Genomic DNA, 22,949 nt, shown 5'->3' with positions numbered 1-22,949 from the left:
GCAAGAGTGAACATCGACATTTTAGGAATCAGTGAACTAAAATGGACTGGAATGGGTGAATTTACATCAGATGACCATTATATCTACTACTGTGGGCAGGAATCCCTTAGAAGAAATGGAGTAGCCCTCATAGTCAACAAAAGAAACACTATAGGAGGTCCCATATCTGAATAAAAAGATTTGGAAATAAGAAAATCAGCAATAAAACATTTCAAACAAATCTTTCCATTTCCAAAGTAAAAGAATTCAGAAAAAGATCAGCACATTGAAAGAAACAAGACCCACACCAAGCATCACATAATTTCTGAACACTGGGGAAAAGAGAAGATCCTAAGTTTTCAGAGGTGGTGGTGGTGGTTGGTGGTTTTGTCGCTAAGTCGTGTCTGATTCTTGCGACCCCGTGAACTGTAGCCTGCTAGGCTCCTCTGTCCATGGGACTCTCTACGCAAAAATACTGGAGTGGGTTGCCATTAAGAGGCAAAATGGTATCAGACTTCTTAGGAGCAACACCAGAAGCAAGAGGACAATGGAACCATCAATGTTCTTAAATTATAGGGAATTTATTTCCAATCTAGAATTCTACATCCAGCCAAATCAGTTCTCAAAACCTTTACCTCTGATACATTTTCAGTATGAAGAGGAAACAAAGAAGGAGGAAGACATAGGATCCTGTAAATAAAAGATACAATTACAGGAATGAGAGCCAATAACATTTCCAGGAATACGGTGCTGGGAGATCCTAGAACACGAGCTATTCAACAAGCTAGAAAGAAACTAATATGTATTGGAATCATTCAGACAAAGGGGAATTACACTGCTAAGTAAAGGAAAGGAGAAAGTAAAGAAAAGAAAATGTAAAAAAAGAAATTGACTTTTTTGTGATTGGATGAATTGGAAAGTACTGAGAGAAGATTTATTATTTGGCAGAGAGTTACCTAGATATCTAAAATGCTAATAAGCATATATGAAAAAAAAAAGCCAATGATTAACTCAAGAGGAAAAAACTAAAATAAGAAAGCACATCTTTGTACACTACATGGTTCAGCTGAGAATAATATTTACACAGTAGTTATAATGAAAATACTAACCTCTAACCAAAAATTAGGGTTACCTTGCTTATTAAACCTATATGCAGAGTACATCACGAGAAACGCTGAGCTGGAAGAAGCACAAGCTGGAATCAAGATTGCCAGGAGAAATATCAGTTACCTCAGATATGCAGATGACATCACCCTTATGGCAGAAAGTGAAGAGGAACTAAAAAGCTTTTTGATGAAAGTGAAAGAGGAGAGTGAAAAAGTTAGCTTAAAGCTCAACATTCAGAAAAGTAAGGTCATGGCATCTGGTCCCATCACTTCATGGGAAATAGATGGAGAAACAGTGGAAACAGTGTCAGACTTTATTTTGGGGGGCTCTGAAATCACTGCAGATGGTGATTGCAGCCATGAAATTAAAAGACGCTTACTGCTTGGAAGGAAAGTTATGACCAACCTAGATAGCATATTAAAAAGCAGAGACATTACTTTGTCAACAAAGGTCCATCTAGTCAAGGCTATAGTTTTTCCAGTGCTCGTGTATGGATGCGAGAGTTAGACTGTGAAGAAAGCTGAGCGCTGAGGAATTGATGCTTTTGAACTGTGGTGTTGGAGAAGACTCTTGAGAGTCCCTTGGACTGCAAGGAGATCCAACCAGTCCCTCCTAAAGGAGATCAGTCCTGGGTGTTCATTGGAAGGACTGATGCTGAAGCTGAAACTCCAATACTTTGGCGAAGTAAAACCTCATGCAAAGAGTTGACTCATTGGAAAAGACCCTGATACTGGGAGGGATTGGGGGCAGGAGGAGAAGGGGACGACAGAGGATGAGATGGCTGGATGGCATCACCAACTCGATGGACATGAGTTTGGGTAAACTCTGGGAGTTGGTGATGGACAGGGAGGCCTGGCGTGCTGAGATTCATGGGGTCACAAAGGGTCGGACATGACTGAGCCACTGAACTGAACAAAAAATTATGATGTAAGTACATTGAGAGGATGGGGAAAAGAGAATTTCTCTGTAAAGGGAAAAAACACAGCCATTAAATTATCATCTTGAATAATAGAAAGTATATTGATAATATCTAATAATTAAAAATCCACACTCTAGTTATAGGATAAATAAGTATTAGTACAACATAATAAAAATAGTTAATACTGCTGTATGTTAATATGAAAGTTGTTAAGAGGGTAAATCCTAAGAGTTCTGGTCACAAAAAAATATTTTTTTTTCTATTTCTTTAATTTTGTATCCGTGCAAGATGACAGATGTTCACTAAACTTGTGATAATCACCTCACAGAATACATAAATCGTTATGTTGTACACCTTAAATTTATGCAGTGCTGTACATCAATATCTTAACAAAACTGGACGAAAAAAATAGTTTTTTTTTTTAATTCACACAATTTTTAGAAAAGCTAGGATTTGCAGTAGAATAGAAAACCAGATTTTACAGAAATAAAAATAAGAGGGGACTTCCCTGGTAGCTCAGATGGTAAAGGATCTGCCCGAAGCAGCTCAAAAAAGCTAGCTGAAAATGCTTGCCTCTGGGGAGAAGGAATATTATAGGTGGAGTGGGGTGGTGAACAGTAGGGCAGAAGCTTCTCTTTTGCATTAAGGTCCTTGTAGAATATTTGACTTCTAAAATTCAGCTAATGAATCACTTTATATAAAAATAAAAATTAAATTGAAAACTAAGTATTGGAGTTTTTATGGACCTTGAAGTCTCAGTCTGAAGAAAGCAAGTTCTAAGGGTGACGGGCTAAGCAGCAGGAAGGACCTGCATGGTCTTCTTGCCTTACTATAAAAGCACAGCATAGTAACAGTCATCTAGAGACAGATATTATGCAGGAGATAAACAGTGGCCAAGAAGTCAGGAACCCTGAGTTCCAGCCCTGATTCCATCATATGCGATCCTCTCAAACCTCAATTTTTTTTATACTATAAGAGAATATGCTTATTCTGTCTGCTTCACAGTGCTGCTGTGATGATCATGAAAGATAATGGGTGTAAAATGATTTGTAAATTGTAAAGCACTCCACAGATCTAATAGAATATCATTATTCTACCCACATATAAGATTGGCAGACAGTTTACTATATTATAATTTATACCATCTGGTTAATTTTTGTTTTTTAGCAAATTTTTTCTTATGGCAAAAATAAAATGGGTTTATTATGGAAATTTTGTAAATACTAAAAAGCAGAAAAAAAGCAAACTCAAATTACCTTTAATTTTATCATCAAGAAATAATCACTACTAACTTGCATATGTTTGAGATACACACGTGACTTATACCTTATATATTTATACATAGATGATTATCTAAAATAGACATGGCTATTTTCCAAATCATTAAATATTTTTCTATGCCATCATTTATTATTTGTAATGGGCAAGAGATACAGATAGAAGTCTGAATAAGTTAAGGAAAAACTCGATTAGAAGTATTATATAAACTCACAGTGAATTTCCCTTTAAAAAAATACATATTTCCTAAACCTGCCAATTAAAAATAAAGCTATAAAAAATATTAACCCAGTAGCAATGAGCATCTCCTAATAGCAATAGTATGGCTTCTAAATACCACTTCCCACTAAAAAGAACCAGGGGTCCTCAAAAAATAAAAGAAAAACAATGAATGATTTTGGGTCTGGCTTAGAATAGATACAAAATGGACCTTGAACACCTCATTTCTCCAGGAAAAAAGGAGGCTTTCTAAGACTTGGGAATGAATAAGATATTCCCAGTGACCAGAGATGGGGAGTAATTGAACACCAATATGAATACTAATTGAAATGAATAAAAATACTTCAAATGGATTTAAATACATGACCTCATAATGACTCTAGGGGGGAAAAAAAACAAAAAACGCCTCCTTGGTTATCTCTGTAGGATGCTCGAAACCTGGTAAATCAAAGGAAAGAAACAAACATTTATCCCACACTTTCGGGTAAGAAAATAATTCATAAGAGGATGCTTCTATTATCAAAGTATTCCAGTTAAAAGTGAAGAAGGAATGCTCAAATTAGAATGTGACCAGTTTATAACCCATAATGAAATGATGAATCCAGCCAACGAACATCAAAGACAGCCAACTTCACAAAGACAGATGGAAGTACACAGCACCATCTAGGAAGTGTCCTTCCAGAAGAATGAACTCTGAGTTGGGCCATTCTTCTAGAATTTCCTACCAGTTTGTAGGAAATATAAAATGTGGAAAACCATGTTAAACTAGAAGGGTGCCATCAGTAAACTCAGATTACAAGAAATATATGATAAATAACTTCTTTCCTTTCACAAGTAGTATAAAAGTGGGAGGGAAATAGATGGAGGGAACCTGTAGGTCAAAAGAGACAAGAGGTAGCTCAACCAATTGCAGTGCATGGAATTTATTTGGATCCTAATGCAAAAAAAAAAAAAAACCTAGAAAAAATATTTATGAAATAATCATCACAATTTGAATAGTGCCTAGACAGTTGATGACATTAAGAAATTATTAGTATTTTAAAATATGATATATTGTGGGTTTTTAAAAAATAGTTTATGTATTTTAGAGCTATCTACTGAAATAGTTACAGACAAAACAAAATGGTGCCTGGGGTTTCTTCCAAAATAATGAGGGTGGGCAGTAAGTGGGGATGGGTATAAGTAAAACAAGATTGGCTGCTTATTAATAATCATTGAAACTATTAATAGGTAATGGGTACCATCTGTTCACCAAACTTTGTTTGTTTGGAGTTTTGCCTAATAAGTTGAAGAAAGGTCACAAAAATATTAACTGTAAATCCTTTCCAAGTCATTACATATTCTCCTACACCATAACCTATGATAGCTGTATAACAGCTCCTCATACTGGGATGTGCCATGATACAATTGATCATTTACTAATTGTTGGACAGTTGAGATTCTTTCCAATCTGACACTATTAATACTAACACTGACAAAATTCTTTTGCATAAGTCTTTGGGTCCATCGATAATTCTTTTCTTTTAATTACCTCTACTGAATGTAGACATAGATTCCTGGGTTGAAAACTCACACCATGGAAGGCTTTTATTAAATACCACTAAATTATCTTTCAGGAAGTGTGTGTCAACATATGACCATTGGCAATATAAGGAGAGTAACTATTTTCTGAGTATGTAATTTTTCTTTTATACTTTTCTCATTTGATAAGTGAAAAGAAAAACTCTCAATATTCTCAAATTTTGCATTTCTTGGAGTTACAAGTGACTTAAGTATACATCATTTGTTTAGTTTTTTGTTTTTTTTTTACTTTTTTTTTAATAGTAAATTAGCTTTTTATGTCCTTTGCCTACTTTTCTATTGAGATGTATTCTTCATATATACTTGTAAAACCTCATTATATAGTAAGGAAAATAGCACTTTTTCATGTATGTTTCAAATATTCCCCCAACATATTATTGTTCTTTTGATTTTTCTCTTGGTTTTATAAATATATAAACATTTCAAAATTATTATATAGTCAAATTTTTAACATTTTCCTTTATGACTTTTTCATGACACACTTAAATTGTCATCTATACTTTCTTCTAGAACTTTCATATTTTCTTTTTTCAATATTCAGGGTGAGAAGTTTTAAGAGGGACAGAGATTTAACTCCCCTCACCCCTCAAATGGTTTGTCTGTTCCCACAGCACTGTTATTTGAAATGTTCATCCTTTTCCAACTGATGAAATTTCAGCATCCTTTGGATTGCTTCTTTTTAATAATGAACAGACTTGATAGTGAGAATATAATTTAATTCACCCATTTAAAGTTAATGGGAAAGTGCCCGATCTTATGTTAATTTCTGAGATTTATTTAAATGAATATAGCATAATCACTGTGGTCGCTGTGGTTAAATTCAAAGGGACCATCCCTAAAATGAAACAGTATGCGACCATAAAAAAGGAGGCAGCTATTTCAAGACATATTGTTAAATGGAAAAAGCAGAATGCAGAACAGAACAGTGTGTGCTTATTTGTGAATTAACATTAATGCTACTCTTTTCACTCCACAGGCTAATAATCCCTAGAAATATCAGATTATAATCTGATTTGGGAGTGGTCATATAATTTATTTTGTAGGACTGTCATAAGGCGTAAGTGTATGGGTTTGCATAAAAAAATGGGTCACTGTCTGACAACACAGTGATTAGAATCACCCTACAGAGGCTTTGGTTATTTAGTGGAAGCCTTTCTGATTGCTTTTTTTGTTTGTTTGCTTGCTTTGTTTGTTACATTCCTGATTATCCCTGGACCAATGGCCACTACCCTCCAGACCAATATGCAGTTCTAGTAAAGGCTGCAGACATCCAAGACTAAGAAATGGATAGGATTTACCTTTGCAGAACACCAGCAGCTGCCACCTGATCTACCTGCTGTAACAAAAAGGCAAATCCACAGGAGTGGCAAGGAAATATACTAGACAAATGATGAGGAAACAGACAAAAATCATCAAGAGGGGAGAAGGCAACCTCTTTGGAAAGTATCACACGGCATTCAGCAGGCAGGAGGACAGCTTTCAGATAGCTCCCTGTGAGAAAACTATTGCCACCAGCTCTCAGAAAGGAAATGTTATGCAAGAGATGTCAGGTGACACAGTGTCTCTCTGCTGTGAAAGTAGAGGCTGACCTAATCAGAAAGGATGCTTCCACTGTGGAATTTTGCCAGCTAGTCACCTTTGACCAGAACAGATGCTACTTTTTTCCTGATCAGTGTTTTCCCTGCTATCTCGGAGCAAGTGTCAGTGAAGGAAAAAATCTGAACCATTACATGCTCATCCGCATCTCAGCCCCACTGCCAGAACCACATGACTTCAAGGCAGAAAGTATAGTTGGTATGGGATGGAGTAAATTCATACAAAATGGATGGGAAAACAATGGAAACAGTGACAGACTTTATTTTGGGGGCTCCAAAAGCACTGCAGATGGTGACTGCAGCCATGAAATTAGAAGACGCTTACTCCTTGGAAGGAAAGTTATGACCAACCTAGATAGCATATTCAAAAGCAGAGACATTACTTTGCCAACAAAGGTCTGTCTAGTCAAAGCTATGGTTTTTCCAGTAGTCATGTATGAATGTGAGAGTTGGACTATAAAGAAAGCTGAGCACTGAAGAGTTGATGCTTTTGAACTGTGCTGTTGGAGAAGACTCTTGAGAGTCCCTTGGACTGCAAAGAGATCCAACCAGTCCATTCTAAAGTAAATCAGTCCTAAATATTCTTTGGAAGGACTGATGCTGAAGCTGAAACTCCAATACTTTGGCCACCTGATGTGAAGAACCGACTCATTGGAAAATACCCTGATGCTGGGAAATATTGAAAGCGGGAGGAGAAGGGGATGATAGAGGATGAGATGGTGGGATGGCATCACTGACTCAATGGACATGAGTTTGAGTAAACTCCAGGAGTTGGTGATGGACAGGGAAGCCTAGTGTCCTGCAGTCCATGGGGTGGCAAAGAGTTGGACATGACTGAGTGACTGAATTGAACTGAATGCATATAAAATACCCATCTTTCACAAGGGTGTGTGTATACATACTCATAAGCTCTCCACCACTTTAATGGGCTGGGAGCCCACATTCATTCATTCATTTCTTCATTCACTTCACAAGTACTTACTGAACACCCACTTTTGTGCCAAGCATTGTGCTTGGTTATTGTAACAGTGACCAAGACACTCATGGGACTTCTTACATTGCAAGTGGGACAGATGTTCAAAAATCTAAGTAAAATAAATGCACGCACAAATAATTGCAGCTTGGGAAACATGCTGTACGAAATAAATGGGGTGCAATCATGCAGAAGGCAATGGCACCCCACTCCAGTACTTTTGCCTAGAAAATCCCATGGACGGAGGAGCCTGGTAGGCTGCAGGCCATGGGGTTGCGAAGAGTCGGACACGACTGAGCAACTTCACTTTCACTTTTCACTTTCATGCATTGGAGAAGGAAATGGAAACCCACTCCAGTGTTCTTGCCTGGAGAATCCCAGGGACGGGGAAGCCTGGCGGGCTGCCGTCTATGGGGTCGCACAGAGTCGGACACGACTGAAGTGACTTAGCAGTAGCAGCAATCATGGAGAACAATGGGATGACCTATTCTAGACAAGATTAACCATACCGTAAAATGTATGGCAGTTCATGGAGATTCAATTCTCTGCTGGTATCAATAATTCCATCCATCCATCCAATACTGGATGGTGGCTAAGAACCTGGATTCAGAAGAATCCAAGATGGAATCTGGCTTTGCCATGTATTAGACAAGTCTGTCACTTCATTTGCTCAGTCGTATCCGACTCTTTGTGACCCCATGGACTGCAGGACACCAGGCTTCCCTGTCCATCAATTCCTGGTGCTTGCTCAAACTCATGTCCACTGAGTTGGTGATACTATCCAACCATCTCATCCTCTGTTATCCCCTTCTCTTCCTGCCTTCAATCTTTCTCAGCATCAGGGTCTTTTCCAATGAGTCGGTTCCTCACATCAGGTGGCCAAAGTACTGGATTTTCAGCTTCAGCATCAGTCCTTCTAATGAATATTCAGGACTGATTTCCTTTAGGATGGATGGGTTTGATCTCCTTTCTGTCCAAGAGACTCTCAAGAGTCTTCTCCAACATCACAGTTCAAAAGCATCAATTTTTTGATGCTCAACTTTCTTTGTGGTCCAACTCTCACATCCATGCATGACCACTGGAAAACCTATAGCTTTGACTAGACGGACCTTTGTTGGCAAAGTAATGTCTCTGCTTTTAAATATGCTGTCTTGGTTGATCATAACTTTTCTTCCAAGGAGCAAGCGTCTTTTAATTTCATGGCTGCAGTCACCATCTGCATTGATTTTGGAGCCCAAGAAAGTAAAGTCTCTCACTGTTTCCACTGTTTCCCCATCTATTTGCCATGAAGTGATAGGACTGGATGCCATGATCTTAGTTTTTTTAATGTTAGTTTTAAGCCAGCTTTTAAACTCTCCTCTTTCACTTTCATCAAGAGGCTCTTTAGTTCTTCTTAGCTTCCTGCCGTAAGGGTGGTGTCATTTGCATATCCGAGATCATTGATATTTCTCCCAGAAATCTTGATTCCAGCTTGTGTTTCATCCAGCCCGGCATTTGACATGATGTACTCTGTGTATAAGTTAAATAAGCAGGGTGACAATATACAGCCTTGACGTACTCCTTTTCCAATTTTGAACCAATCTGTTGTTTCATGTCTGGTTCTAACTATTGCTTCTTGACCTACATACAGATTTCTCAGGAGGCAGGTTAAGGTCATGTGGTATTCCCATTTCCTTAAGAATTTTCCACAGTTTGTTGTGATTCACACAGTCAAAGGCTTTGGCGTGGCCAGTAAAGCAGAAGGAGATGTTTAGCCAGGTGACCTTGGACAAATTGCTTTCTCCCTGTCTCCGTTTTCACATCTATGGAATAGAGGTAATAATTATATCTACCACATGGTGTTGCTCTAAAATTTAAATGAGATCATACCCTTTGCTCCACCCTGGGCACAGTACTTAATACATGCTGGCTATTACTGGCAGCCCACTCCAGTACTCTTGCCTGGAAAACCCCATGGAGGGAGGAGCCTGGTAGGCTGCAGTCCATGGGGTCGAAAAGAGTCGTACACGACTGAGCAACTTCACTTTCACTTTTCACTTTCATGCCTTGGAGAAGGAAATGGCAACCCACTCCAGTATTCTTGCCTGGAGAATCCCAGGGACAGGGGAGCCTGGTGGGCTGCCATCTGTGGGGTCGCACAGAGTCGGACACGACTGAAGCGACTTAGCAGCGGCAGCAGCTGTTTTGTGACTAGAATTGGTTTCTTCACTCATATTTACGAAGAAACTTTAAGTGCCAAATACTCTGCTGAATGTTGCAGTGGGGGTGGGGAGAAAGAGACAAGAGTCAACCATTTCTCTAGAAGAGAAAATGTCTATGAATTCCCCTTATTTTCTAGCAGACACATTCAAAAGTCATCACTTACCCCAACATGCTGCTGCTGCTAAGTCACTTCAGTCGTGTCCGACTCTGTGCGACCCCATAAACGGCAGCCCACCAGGCTCCCCCGTCCCTGGGATTCTCCAGGCAAGAACACTGGAGTGGGTTGCCATTTCCTTCTCCAAGGCATGAAAGTGAAAAGTGAAAGTGAAGTGGGTCAGTCGTGTCCGACTCTTAGCGACACCATGGCTTGCAGCCTACCAGGCTCCTCCGTCCATGGGATTTTCCAAGCAAGAGTACTGGAGTGGGGTGCCATTGCCGTCTCCACATACCAGCTTTTAATTTTCAGACCAGACAGGAAAACAGCTCACAAATGAAACTGAGCCAACTGAGAATAACACCCAGCCTCAACAATTGACTTTTAAACATGGAGTCCTTCAGGGAAAGGCACTGGCCTGGAAATTCTGAGCACTGGGTTCCCATTCAGATTCTGTTCAACCAGAACCACATACGCCTCCATTTACGCCCCCTCTCTCCCAAGGTATCGTGAGGATGTTAAAAGGTAACAAATCTCTGAAGCCTCAGAGCCACAAAGAGGGCTTTCCAAGAATGCCCCTGTCCTTTTCTTAGTTCTCCATGCTGCTCTGCCTCTCTGAGTCTCTTTCCTTCCCTTATAAACTTCAAATAATGGGATCTCGGCCAGGGTGTGTGCAAGGCTTAAGTGAATCAACAGCCATGGAGGGCCTTTCCAGAGGTGAAAGGGCTATGCTGGGGAAAGTGTTATGAGCATCGAGTTGGGGAACCTAGCCACATAGTAAATATTTCCACAGATGAAAAATCAACAGATGCTGAGGGAACCTAATTGAGGTGCTATTTACAGCAGCTTTTCCAAAGAATGAGAGCCTCCTCTGGCCTGCATTTTCCTCTCTCTCTCTAATCATGAACATTTGATGGTGCTTATCAGTGGGCATCCAAATCCTATGCTGATGTAATACCACACATCAAGCACAAAGCATTGCCCCTTGCCCCTACCTGCCTCCTTACCTGAGATACTTGCTTTCTAAAACAATTTTACAGTAACTGCTGGACTATGACAAGAAGTGTTTTTGCAAATAAATACATTTCCTAATTAAAACTTGCCCTTTAAAGACGCACATTTTCTTGGCCCCATTATAGGTTTTCTTTTCCTTGTAACATATCATAGAATCAATAAGGGCAATGCAAACATGTTTAATATATACAGTTTCAACAGCTCTAATAACATATCTGGCTGCCTAAGACACCTTCTCCCCCTCTCCAGCCCAGCTAATAATTTCCCCTGATTTGTTAAATGCTCTCTTATTTCATTCTCAAAGATAAAGCTTAAAAGGCAGTTAGTCTGCCAGGCGAGTGGGAAGGGTGGATTGCAAAGGAATAAAGTGGAAGTGTGGGGGGGGGGGGGCAGGGTCCCAGCCGTTTTCTGTTTTGTTAATGACAGCTTATTTTTTGTTATGACAGTAATGAATGTTCACTGTGGAAAAGCTAGAAAGTTTCAAAAAAGCATGAAGAAGAAAATGTATTACTCATAATCCTATCACCCAGAGGCAACCATTGTTAATATTTGGCATGATTTCGTTTCAGGTTTTTCTCCCCAATGATTTTTATGTAGTTAACAGTTTTGAAGTCTGCTTCTTAAAAAATTTACATGTTAACACTGGCATGTTTCCATGGCATAAAGAACTCTACAAAAAAGAAAAACTTTAGTGTGGCTTCATAATATTCCAACTAGGCTGTCCTCCAATTTACTTATCCTGTTGACATTTTAGGCTATTTAATTTTTTCCCTTTATTACAAAAAATGTGCTGCTACCACTGTTTCGTTTTTGTTTGTTTGTTTGTTTTTTTCTGAGTACTAGATGGGGTTGGCCATTCAGAGAGTGTTAGGTTGAATTCTACAGCAGTGTTTCCTGTGGCACAGAGCAGCCATATAGGAAAATCTCAAGCTAGCTGTAGAGTTAGATTACAACATGGTAAAAACTGACGTTACCTTCTCCTCTAAAACCTCCACTTCCTCCTGAATGCTCTGGACAGCAAAGTGACTAAAGTCACCTCCTACCCAGGTTCCCAAGCTTGAGAATTAGGAGTCACTTTGGATTTCACCTTGCCAACCCGTCCACCAAAATCTGTTCATTTTATATCCTTCATCTCTTTCCAGTATCTCCTGCCCTCTCCAGCCTCACTGCAATTGCCTTAAATGACCGAAAGGAGATTCTCTGGTCTTCTCAGGTCACTCCCTTTAACTCATTTCTCCACAGTGCTGTTAACATCACCTTTTCCAAGTACACTTAAGATCACCTACCTCCTTTAACTAAAAGCCTCTGATAACTCCTTGCTACCCATCCACCCAGCTCCTGAGCTTTCAGGATGTTTGAGATTCTCAGCTTCCTTGAGGCCCCTTCAAAAACCAATCCTAGCTACTGTGCTAGACTCTACCCTAGGCACTCCCTTCATTTGCCGGTTCCATAGCCTGAATGAGAGCCTCTTGTTTTTGTTCATTTCCTTTTACTGTTACCTTTACCTAAAAAACAATACCCTCAAATGCGTTCCTTTCTATGGCTGAGTAATATTCCATTGTGTATATGTATATACAGAATCTAGAGAAATGGTACTGAAGAATTCATTTACAGGACAGCAGTGGAGAAGCAGACATAGAGAATAGACCTATGGACATGGGGAGAGAGGAGGAGAGGGTAAGATGTATGGAAAGAGTCACATGGAAATTTATATTACCATATGCAAAATAGATAGCCAATGGGAATTTGTTGTATGGTTCAGGAAACTCAAACAGGGGCTCTGTATCAATCTAGAGGGGTGGGAGTTGGGAGGGAGGTTCAAAAGGAAGCTGATATATGTATGCCTATGGATGATTCATGTTGAGGTTTGACAGAAAACAACAAAATTTTGTAAAGCAATTATCCTTCAATTAAAAAATAAATTAAAGAAAAAACACTCTCTCTGTGATGTGGCAAACTATTTGCCTTCAAAACTCAGCTTGAATGCCACCTCCTACAGGAAGCCTTCCTTTTCCATGCAAAGATTCAGTCGGCCAGAGGTTCTGTGCTCACACTGTGTCCATTTCTTAGGCAGAGAAAGACCACACAGTGCTTCTCCTTGAAGGTGGGGATTGGGCTTTGTTCATCTTCTTTAACCACTAAATATTTCAGTTATGTGTTTCCTTAAAACAAGGATAGTCTCCTACATAACCATAGTAATTATCAAAATTGGGAAATTAACACTGATACAAACTATTATCTAATCTACTGACCTTATTTAAATTTTACCAGCTGTCCCAATCTAGGACCACATGTTTCATTTATTGTCACAACTAAACTGGTCCTTGAATCTGGAACTGTTCTGGAATCTTTGTCTTTTAAGACTTTGGTATTTTTGAAGAGTACATGACAGTTATTTCACTGAATGCTCCTCAGTTTACGTCTGTCTGATGTATCTTCACGATTCGGCTCAAGTTACTCATTTTTGGCAGAAACTCCACAGAAATGATGTGTTATCCCGCTCAGTGCATCACATCTTGGGGCATATGATGCCTATTTGCCATATTCCTGATGATGATGATGTAGTAATTGCTTGATTAAGGGGGAGTTGGCCAGGCTTTTCAATTGTAATGTTTTCCCCTTTGAAATTAATCCAAGATACTTTGAGACTATGCAATATATCTTGTGTCTCATCTACTGCACTGCACACCCACAAAGGCAAGGCCTGCTTGCCTCATCGCTGGGTGCACAGAGCCAGAGTGCCAACCACAGAGTAGGTGGTCAACATATATTTGTCAAAGGACTGAATCTGACTGCCAATCACAGCTTATCCTCGGCATTTGATATCTGCGGTGAGGACACAAAGTTGATAAATGTAATCCAAAGGCAGAGACTCGATATTTCAGTTAGTCTCACAGGCTTTGTCACTGGTCAGTGTTCAGTGATCATGAATGTTTAAAAAACAGATTGGACACAGTGTATGGAAATCTCTCACTTACCCCTATCTTCACCCCTCCTGTTAGGAGATGTTGAAGGGCATGCCAGCTCCCCAAGTTTATACTGTAATCTCTCGGATGCCTTTGAAATCAATGGGTAGCAACTGGCTAGTTCGTCTCCTGATCACACAATCGAGATTTTAAAATACACTCGACCTTCTTTCACATTTATATGACATTAGTATTGTCACACTTCTTCCTTCATTATGCATTGGAGATCATGGCAATATAATGTAGCAGGAGATCATGAAGGGAGTTTTAAAGGGGGTGAGAGGGAAGAAAAACTAACATTAGCTGAGCTTCTCCTGTATGTCCAGAGCTCCGCCCCCCCCCCCCCACCCCGCCTTGTTCTCGCTTTTATTCTTCACCATATCTGGTGAGGTAAGGGGTAATTATCCTTTTTACAGGTGAGAAAACTGAGGCTAGATAAAGAGTAGTGGCCTGCTCTAGTCATACAGCTAGCATGCAGCGGGGCTGAGGTGAGAATCTTTCTGGTTTCTCCCCTAAGCACCAGTAAGTTGCCACTACACCAAGCTGCCTCTCCCATCATAGAAAAATGTCCTTCTCTTGGAAACATGCTGGCGATCACGATCCGGACACGCGAAGGACAGGGATCTCTTGGACCACAGTCACTGCAGTTTTTTTTTAAATGATTGTTATCACGACTCAGTGGCTGTTACCATGGTTTTGGGGAAGTTGTCCGAGGAAGGAGGGCCTTTCCTTGGGCATCTTGCATGCCTGAGGAAGGAACTCAAGTTCTGAGCTCTTAATTACCTCTGGCTGCGCTGCAGCAGCAAGGACGAGAGAGATCGTCCCTTGAAAAGTGTTGCGAGCGTTGAAACAACAAACGAGGAGTCGGCTGGGGGCGGGGGGGGGGGTCTCGCGCGCCCCCAGAGAGACCCCGAGACAGGCGATGGGGTGAGGGAGAGGAGACCAGACAACACTGCAGAGAGACGCGGCAGAAAGCCAAAGCGGGAGGAAAGAGAACAAAAGACGCAAGGAGAGGAAGTCAAGAAAAGTCGGGGATAAGGGAGGAGAAAGTTTGAGAAAGGGGGCGAGAAAGCAAGCAAGGACGGTGTAAGACTAGAGGAGACCGAGAAAGATAGGGAACTGAGGGAACTCGGAGAATTCGAGAACGAGGAGGAAATAGGAAAAAGACGGAGATAGAAGCGGAGGGAAAGGAGGGAAGGGGAGAGGGGAGGACGTCGGACAGAACAGAGGGACCGGGCTGACGGGGAGGCGGGTGAGGGGTCCCGGGAGGACGCGCGCGCATCACCTGCGTGGCGCCCCCCGCGCGCCGCGGTGCGGCCCGGCTCCCAGCGCCCGAGCGCCGCGGCTCGCCCAGCCTCGGGGAGGATTGGCTCCCGCCTCCCATTCATGTAGCCTGCGTGTGTGCGTGTGTACGTGTGTGTGTGTGTGTGTGTGTGTGTGTGTGTGTGTCTCGCTCGCCCTCTCTGTGTGTAAGAGAGCGAGGGTGGGGGACGGAGGCAGGCAGGCGAGCAGGCGGGGAGGGGAAGACCAGGAGGGAAGCTATTAAACACACACCACACTCACACACACACACGCGCGCGCGCGCGCGCCACCCCCGCCCCAACACCCCCCTCCGCACCCCCCCCCCCCCCCGCAAGCCTCGGGATTGCAGCTGTTTCATATGGGCCAGCAGTGCTGGCAGGGACGCCGGCCGGGAGCGGCCGGGAGCGGCGGCCGGGCGTGCGCGCGCGGCTGGAGACTCGCTGGGGCTCCGCTCCCTGCGGGAGCTATTGTTGGTCTCGCCGGAGCTGAGCGCGGAGCCGGGACCTGCTCCTTCCTGGGCGCCCGCCTGCTCGGGCACGCGGAGCCGCGGAGCCCCGCCGCCTAGAGTGAGAGGAGCCACCGGTGCGGCGTCTCGCCTCTCTGCCGCCCTCCTCCTCGCTTCCCCGGCGGCGGCAGCCTGCAGCCACGGTAAGGCGGCGAGATCCGCTCTACGGAAAAGCGCCTTTGGGGACACCGCGGCGGAGCCTCGCCTGCTCTCTCTCCTCTCGGCGCTCGTTAGCCGGGGAAGGGTCGGGGCAGCTCGCGCGGATGACCAGGGCTCCCGGAGACGCTCGCTCGCTTCCCCGGCCCGCACCGGGTGAGGCAGCGAGGACGGCTGCGGTTTCCGGGGAGGCGAGTGGGTCTGGAGCCCCGAACCTCCACCGCGCAGCCCCCCGGAACTCCACCGCAGAGTAGAGCCTGGGAGCCAAGGCTAGGGGAGAGCCGCGAGATTGGGCGCATGCTGGGGTTCGTCGGCCTTGCCCGGGTCCCCTTCCCCGCCCTGGATCCAGCGTCCGCAGCCCCTTTGCGGACCCGACCGCCACAGGGCGGGCGCTGGAGAAGCCCGCGAGGCGGCGCCGGGCTCCCGGGCTGCAGCCTGCCCTGTCGGGCTAGAGCCGGCTGCGGCGACCCCGCGCGCCTTGCGATTGGAACGGAGAACCAGGAGACGCGACCCCAGCCCCGTGCCCTCTGCAGCCGACGCGGCGCCCCTCTCTAGCCCGCCGCCCTGCCGCGGTGTCCATGTTCCCCTCGGAGCGAGTTGAGGCTGCAGCCCCTGGGTGGACACTCGGAGCGCTCCTGTGTGTGTGTGTGTGTGTGTGTGTGTGTGTGTGAGGGAGGGAGGGAGGGAGAGAGAGAGAGGTGGCACCCCAGCTTCGGGGAAATGTGCTCTCTGGGATGAAATGTGATCAGTGAGCTCCTTAGTCATTTTCCTCGCGGTTTAAAAATGCAGTCTATATTAGGAGCACTCGGGAAGGGGAAGGTGGTCTCGAGGAGTGTGTGTGTGTGTGTGTGTGTGCACACAGGCAACCAGGGAATACAGTCAACTACTGGGGTGAGGGTAGGTTCAACTGGTGAGTCCTCCTTGGCGGGGCAGTAGGGTGGGCTTTGCTGGCCGCTGCCAGCCCTTCTCTGCCCTGCCTCCGCCTAGGCGAGGTTGGAAAGTACTGGAAATTCAACTGCGTGGTCTGTAACTTTGGAAACTGGCTCCCCTTTCAGGGCGAGACGTTAAGGCGATTTGTATACATTCTGGTCCATGGGGACGAGGGTACTACTACTCGTTTGGGTTACGGAGTCTTCTTTAGAACCGCAGCAGTCCCCTGCTCGGTCCCTTATCCGCTCCAACCACCAGCCCCGGCGAGGTTTGTAGAGACGCAGCTCTCTGTAAGCCACCCATGCGGCGAAAGCGGCGCCGGGGGCAGCCGGGGTTTGGCCGAGTCCTGCTCGCACTCTTGGTATTTGACTAGCCTAGGAGAGCGCCCTACCGCTTGCGGAAGGCGGTGGCGAGGGACGCTTGGTCTTTGAGCGCGGGGCTGAGACGATGTCCATGTGCTGAGCGGTGCGGCCACGCGCACCGGGAGATCAGCCGAACGGCATCGCGGGCAATTACATAAACTGCCTCAGTGATTACCCGGAACCTTGATAGGAGCCCCAGGTTGGCGAAGGACAAGCCCGAAAGTTTGCTAGCTTGAGGAATGTAAGTACCGGGCGCCCCCACCCCGGGACCAGAGAGGAGAGCGACGCCCCGCATCACTGCGCCCACCCCCGCGATGGGCGTTGGGTGCCGATGCCACTGTCTCCCCCCACCCCCCCCCGCCCCAAAGAACCGCAGATCGAGGCAGGGGCCGGGAAAGGATCTGGGATTGATGAGAGAGAAAAAGCCGGTCAGAACTCAGGGTCCTTTGAGTTCGCAGGGGACCAAGGCTCCACCTTGGGGGGTGAGGAAGGCCTTCCAGGGAATGCTGTATTAGGAAACGGGCGTTGTGTCCTAGGGGACCCCAAAGGCCCTCTTCTTTGCTTCTCCGAGCGCCTCCTCCCCATCTTCCATACTCAGTGCCCTTCATGTGTTTAGAAACCTGCCCGCGATGCCTGGTCCCCCTTCGGAGAGGCCAAGCATCCCGGCAATGCAGGCCCACTCCGGCGCGGGCTTGGAGAGAGAGGGAGTCCGCCAGCACCAGGTACCTATTCCTGGCTTCCCGGGCCAGGCTGGCGCGGATCCCATGGGTGCCGAGTGCGGCTTCCCCTCGCCTGGCTTCTCTGCCTCGCAGACGGCAGTTTGCTTCTGTTGTGCTTCTTCTCCGCATCTCGCTGCTTCCCTTTGCCGCCTGCAGCACGTTGATGGGCTTTGATAGAGAAACCACAGTAGTGGAGTGGTGTGTTTTTTTTGTTTTTTGTTTTTTTTTTTTTTTTTTTTAGCTTGTTTTTCGCCTGTAGAGGGATTAGGCAGCCAGACCTGGCAGTGCCCTGCAGACCGCTGAAGTCTGGGGCACAGCAGCTCTGAGCTACCTCCTCGCTCAGCCGTGGGGGTGGCGGCTTGCACGGAGGGGGAATGTTTTGTTTTTCCCACATTCCGGCGTCCAGAAACCCCTCATTCCCTCCCCCGCAGCCCCCACCCCGCCGAAATCCCGGGTCTTGTCTGAGTGTGTTCCGCGCTGTAAAATAAATCCTCCCTCTGGCAGACCTGTGGGGCTGTTCGGATTTCCTGCCGCTGCCATGATCCTTAACAATGCGATTGCAAAGCTCGTGCTCGGCTGGGAAAAATCCCCAGGTGCCGGCCGGCCTCGCCTTGACCTTGCTGAAGGCGCCTTTAACCCGGCTGCCGGCGGGAATCGGGCCGGGCCCGCGGGGGTCTGGGGAGGGGCGGGGTGTGCCCCGGAGGTGCTAGCTTCACCCCCGGGGCAGGGTCGCCGCTGGGCCGCCGCGGGGAGGGGACGGGGCTCCGCAGCAACCTGTTTCCCTGCGCTCAGGGGCCACGCATTCCTGCCCCTCGCCTAGGCGCTGGCCCCGCGTTACCCTCCTCCCCGCCCACCTCTGGCCACCTCCAGGGGTCCACGGTGGGAGACGCGGATCGAGCCCCGATCGCGCTCCACACCCCCCACCCCCACCCCCAACGTCTGCCCGTGGTCCCCGGCGTGGGGCTCCTGGGCCAAAAGAGCCGCAGTCCGCGGGAGCTGGGCCGCTGGGTGGGCGGGGCCGGGGTGGGAAACCCGATCCGAGATCTCAGCGTTCCGGGCCAAGTTGCCGCCCCCGGCGCGGCGAGGAGTCCGCGTCGCGCGTCTCTCCCCTCTCCCCTCCCTGCCCTCCATCTTCACCACCCCCGGCGCGCTCCGGGCGCCCTGCAGCTCAGCTTCGCCGAGAGCTCTCTTCGCCAAAGTTACAAGAGATGTTTTCACAGGTGGTGGCGGTGGAAGCAAGTTTTATATGTGTGTGTGTGTGTGTGTGTGTGTGTGTGTATTCGCGCGCACGCGCTTGGGAGGGGAAGTGCGCTTGGAGGGGAGGTACGCCGGAGGCCAGTCATCTCGCAAAAACCAGATTCCTCTCTTTGTGGGCGTTGTAAGGGGACGTTGCGGCAGAATCTGTTTTCCCTGGTGACGGAGAGGATGGGAAGTCCTTGCACCTGGTGGACCTGGACCCGTTGGAGCAGATTTCCCGAGGTGATCGTGTGTCTCCTCTCCACCGCGGTGCTTTGAGAATGTTTGGAGGTTTAGCCGTCCCCACGTCCCTCAGGACTTAGACGTTCACATAGTTTTAGGGGACTAATTCAGGGAAGGTTTGATTCCTACCACCTGTCTTTCAGTGCGTGGGGGCAGGGGGCAGGTTGGTGTGCGAACTCGCCAAGTCTGTGGTGGGGAAGTTGTCAGGGATGGGAAGGTTTTCCAGAGAGATCTCTTGGATTCATCCGTCAGCCTCTCTTGAGGAGGGTGGTGGGCGGAATGTGGGCAGTAGGCCAATGAAGCATCCTACTGGACCGTGGGGAGAAAAGGGTCGATCTTGCTCAGTGCGGGGCGCCAGAGAACAGAACCAGGGCTCAACCCTAAAAAGAGCCACCAGAAGACAGTTCTGCAAGCGAGTGGAATGACCTGGGATATGAGGTAGTGAGCTCTGTAGGAACACATGTTGCCTTTGAAGGCTGGGTATTGTAGGAGTGGGCGGTTGGTTTGGATCTCCAAAGGCTCTCCTCCCATAGATCTGACTCTAGGTGGTAGGCTCTCCTCCGTGGTTTCGTGGCGGTAAATCCAGAGGATGTGACTTTAACCCCTTAATTTCCTGGACGGGAGTCATGACTCTATGGCCTTAGGCAAGTTTCCTTTGAAGCTTCAGCCCCCTTGCCTGTAAAATGGGAAGATACCCTCTAGTTTCCAGCGTTGTAAGGATTAAGGTCCATAGAGCCTCTGACATACTGCAGGCCATTCACACATGGTCATTCCCTCCCACCTCCTTCATCCCTTTACAACGTGTTGCTTTGAGGGTGGGGGATGGGCAGGGAAATCAACAACCCCAGAAAAACCAGCAATATTGCATCCACAGTCTATTTAAAACCAGCTCAAATGCTTGAAACAAAAATATCTTCTCTTTTCTTAGAAAAGTCATTTCCAGTTTTGTTAGAATTTCTCCCTCATCGAGTCCCTTTTTTTTTTTCTGACAGAATTACATCCTCACGCAGATTGGCTTGTTACATAACCTGATATTTCCAGATCAAAAGTTACAAATAATGGGGGAAAAAAGGTGATTAAGAATTTAAGGTACTGTTGGATGAGACAAGCAAGGGACTGAGTTTGAGACGCTTGCTCACACTCTTTAAGTGTATTAGAGGTTGAAGGAAAATGAGGCCTACTAACGGCACCCCACTCCAGTACTCTTGCCTGGAAAATCCCATGGACGGAGGAGCCTGGTGGGCTGCAGTCCATGGGGTCCATGGGGTCGCTAAGACACGACTGAGCGACTTCACTTTCACTTTTCACTTTCATGCATTGGAGAAGGAAATGGCAACCCACTCCAGTGTTCTTGCCTGGAGAATCCCAGGGACGGGGGAGCCTGGTCAGCTGCCGTCCATGGGGTCACACAGGGTCGGACACGACTGAAGCGACTTAGCAGCAGCAGCAGCAGCACACAGTACAGACCCTCACTGGGTCCTTAGCTGCCTGTCTGGTTCTAACAGGTGGCTATTCTGCCTGGGCCCCAGCCTCTCCTGATGTTCCTGTCCCAGTACTCTCTCCCACATCCATAAATGCAGGTTTGATTCCAAGAGCCTAGCGGGGTAAATCCACATCAATTTCAGATCTAAAGAGCTGAATTTTACCTGCCTTCTAACATGGTCTATCAGCCTGGCTTATTGTAACTGAAAACTAAATCACTCCATCTTGGCTTTGCGCTGAAAGACTGCTATGGGGGCCACTTTGAAAGTCACACATGCCCCAGTTCCCAGGGAACCAAGCATGCATGGATCCCTGAATTTATAGTTTTCCATAAGGAAGGCTGCTAATGAAACTGTAAATGTAGAGGCTTAGTCCTCTGTGGGTTATATATTTATTACTTTGTCACAATTTTTTTCTAACTTTTATTGTCTTTATTCTAATTACCAAAGTAATATATGTTCACTGTAGCAAAGTAAGACAATGCAGAGAAAAGCAAAAAGAAAATGTTTCACCACATTCGGGGTTGCACCTTGTGACTTCTCTTTATAACTAGAAAAAATGAGATCATAGTTACAGTATTTTCAGTGCTTATTTTCCTTTCTTGATAAATCTTTCCATGTTATGACTTTTTCCCCATGGCAACATTTTTAATGGGTACATAGAACCCCAACATTTTAATATGGCGTAATTTACTAGAACAGTACACAAATTTTGACTTTTGGTTTATTTTTAGATTATTTTTATTTTAGCTTTTTATTATTATCACAAAGCTGCAGTGATTATTCTTGTACACACTGGGCAATTTTAGCGTTTCCTTGAGATAAATCCCCAGAAAGCAGGATTGCAGGGTCAGAGGCATATGCCATGGTGAGACTTCTGTCACACATGAAAAGGAGTGGGGTCCCTTGTGATTTCTACTTCATCTTTTAAACCAGAATATGGCTGCTTACTTTGCAATTCTTTGCAGGCATGAGGGACTAGGTAGGAGAGGGAGGTAGGGGTGATAATCAGACCTCAAGCAGGAGATTTGCATAACTTTGAGCCTTTCTGCTAAACTGATAGGCAAATCATTTTTTCCAAGAACATTTTCCTTCTCTGGCTGTCTTGGAATCATCACTCTCTGTAGCCCTTCAGCCAGCAATGGAGACAAAATATGTAGATATGTGTCTGTATTGTAGGTGAGGCTGGCTTCCTGGTGAATGACAGACGTTCCTCAGAGAACTGAGTGTGTCTTTGCATTTGGATTCCCCTCTCCTTGCACCCCATTTTTGCTTCAGAGGCCTTAGAAAAGTTTGTAAAGGAAGCCACGCCAAGGTAAGCTTATCCTCCCTTTCCCAACCCCACTGTCCACTGCATGGCATTTATTGGGACAAGCAGCCTAAAAGTCTCACTTTGTGATCCCTGGGCACAATTAAAAAACAAACAACAACAACAGCCAAAAACCACCTACTTGCTGTTCCTAAAGTGGTAGTTGGTCTCTACTCTTGTCCCATCCTTTCCTGGGCCAGTTCAGTCCCCAGATGTGTTTGCCAGCCTTCCTTCGTCTTTCACGCATCAGATTTCTGTGACCCAGAAAAGATTTGTTCCCTGTGGTTAGATGACTCGTCCTCTGACAAAGTATTGTGTGGAGCCAGTGGGGGAAGTCCAGTCCTCCCGTTTCCAAGGTGTCCCCAGGCTCAGCAGGAGACATCAGGAGTTCCTTTAGATGGATGGAGAGGTCTGATGCCGTGGTCACCATAAAGGAAACTTGCTTTGCTGGTTGCAGACTCTGACTTCTGACAAGTGTTTAGACACACTCCACTTTCACTTGGGGGAGGTGAGGGAGTATTTTTGTTCTTCGCCACATCCCGAACATCAAATCAGGGCTTTTCTTTCATTTGTGAAACAAAAAGGAAACAGGGCATCAATGTAGCAGGATCTCAAGAGCAAGTATGCCCTGGCCCCTCCTCCCTGTCCCCTGAGCCCTGCATTTGCTTTGCCAGTGGATGGTAAATGTGGCCTGTACCTACAGTGAGGAAAGGGTGTAA

The 22,949-nt window shown here is 45.7% G+C and overlaps 1 long non-coding RNA gene across 1 annotated transcript in view; it reads left to right on the top strand.

Annotated features, from left to right (window-relative positions):
* Window positions 1–15,680: 15,680 nt before the first annotated feature.
* LOC129652636 (uncharacterized) overlaps window positions 15,681–22,949 on the top strand; it is a 343,372-nt gene continuing 336,103 nt past the window's right edge. The window contains exon 1 of the long non-coding RNA XR_008714633.1: window positions 15,681–15,937. This is a non-coding gene — a long non-coding RNA (uncharacterized LOC129652636). The remainder of the gene's footprint in view (window positions 15,938–22,949) is intronic.

The sequence above is a fragment of the Bubalus kerabau genome, chromosome 5, assembly GCF_029407905.1.
Source record: "Bubalus kerabau isolate K-KA32 ecotype Philippines breed swamp buffalo chromosome 5, PCC_UOA_SB_1v2, whole genome shotgun sequence".
NCBI classification, from domain to species: Eukaryota; Metazoa; Chordata; class Mammalia; order Artiodactyla; family Bovidae; genus Bubalus; species Bubalus kerabau.
This window is presented reverse-complemented; position numbering and strand designations above follow the sequence as displayed.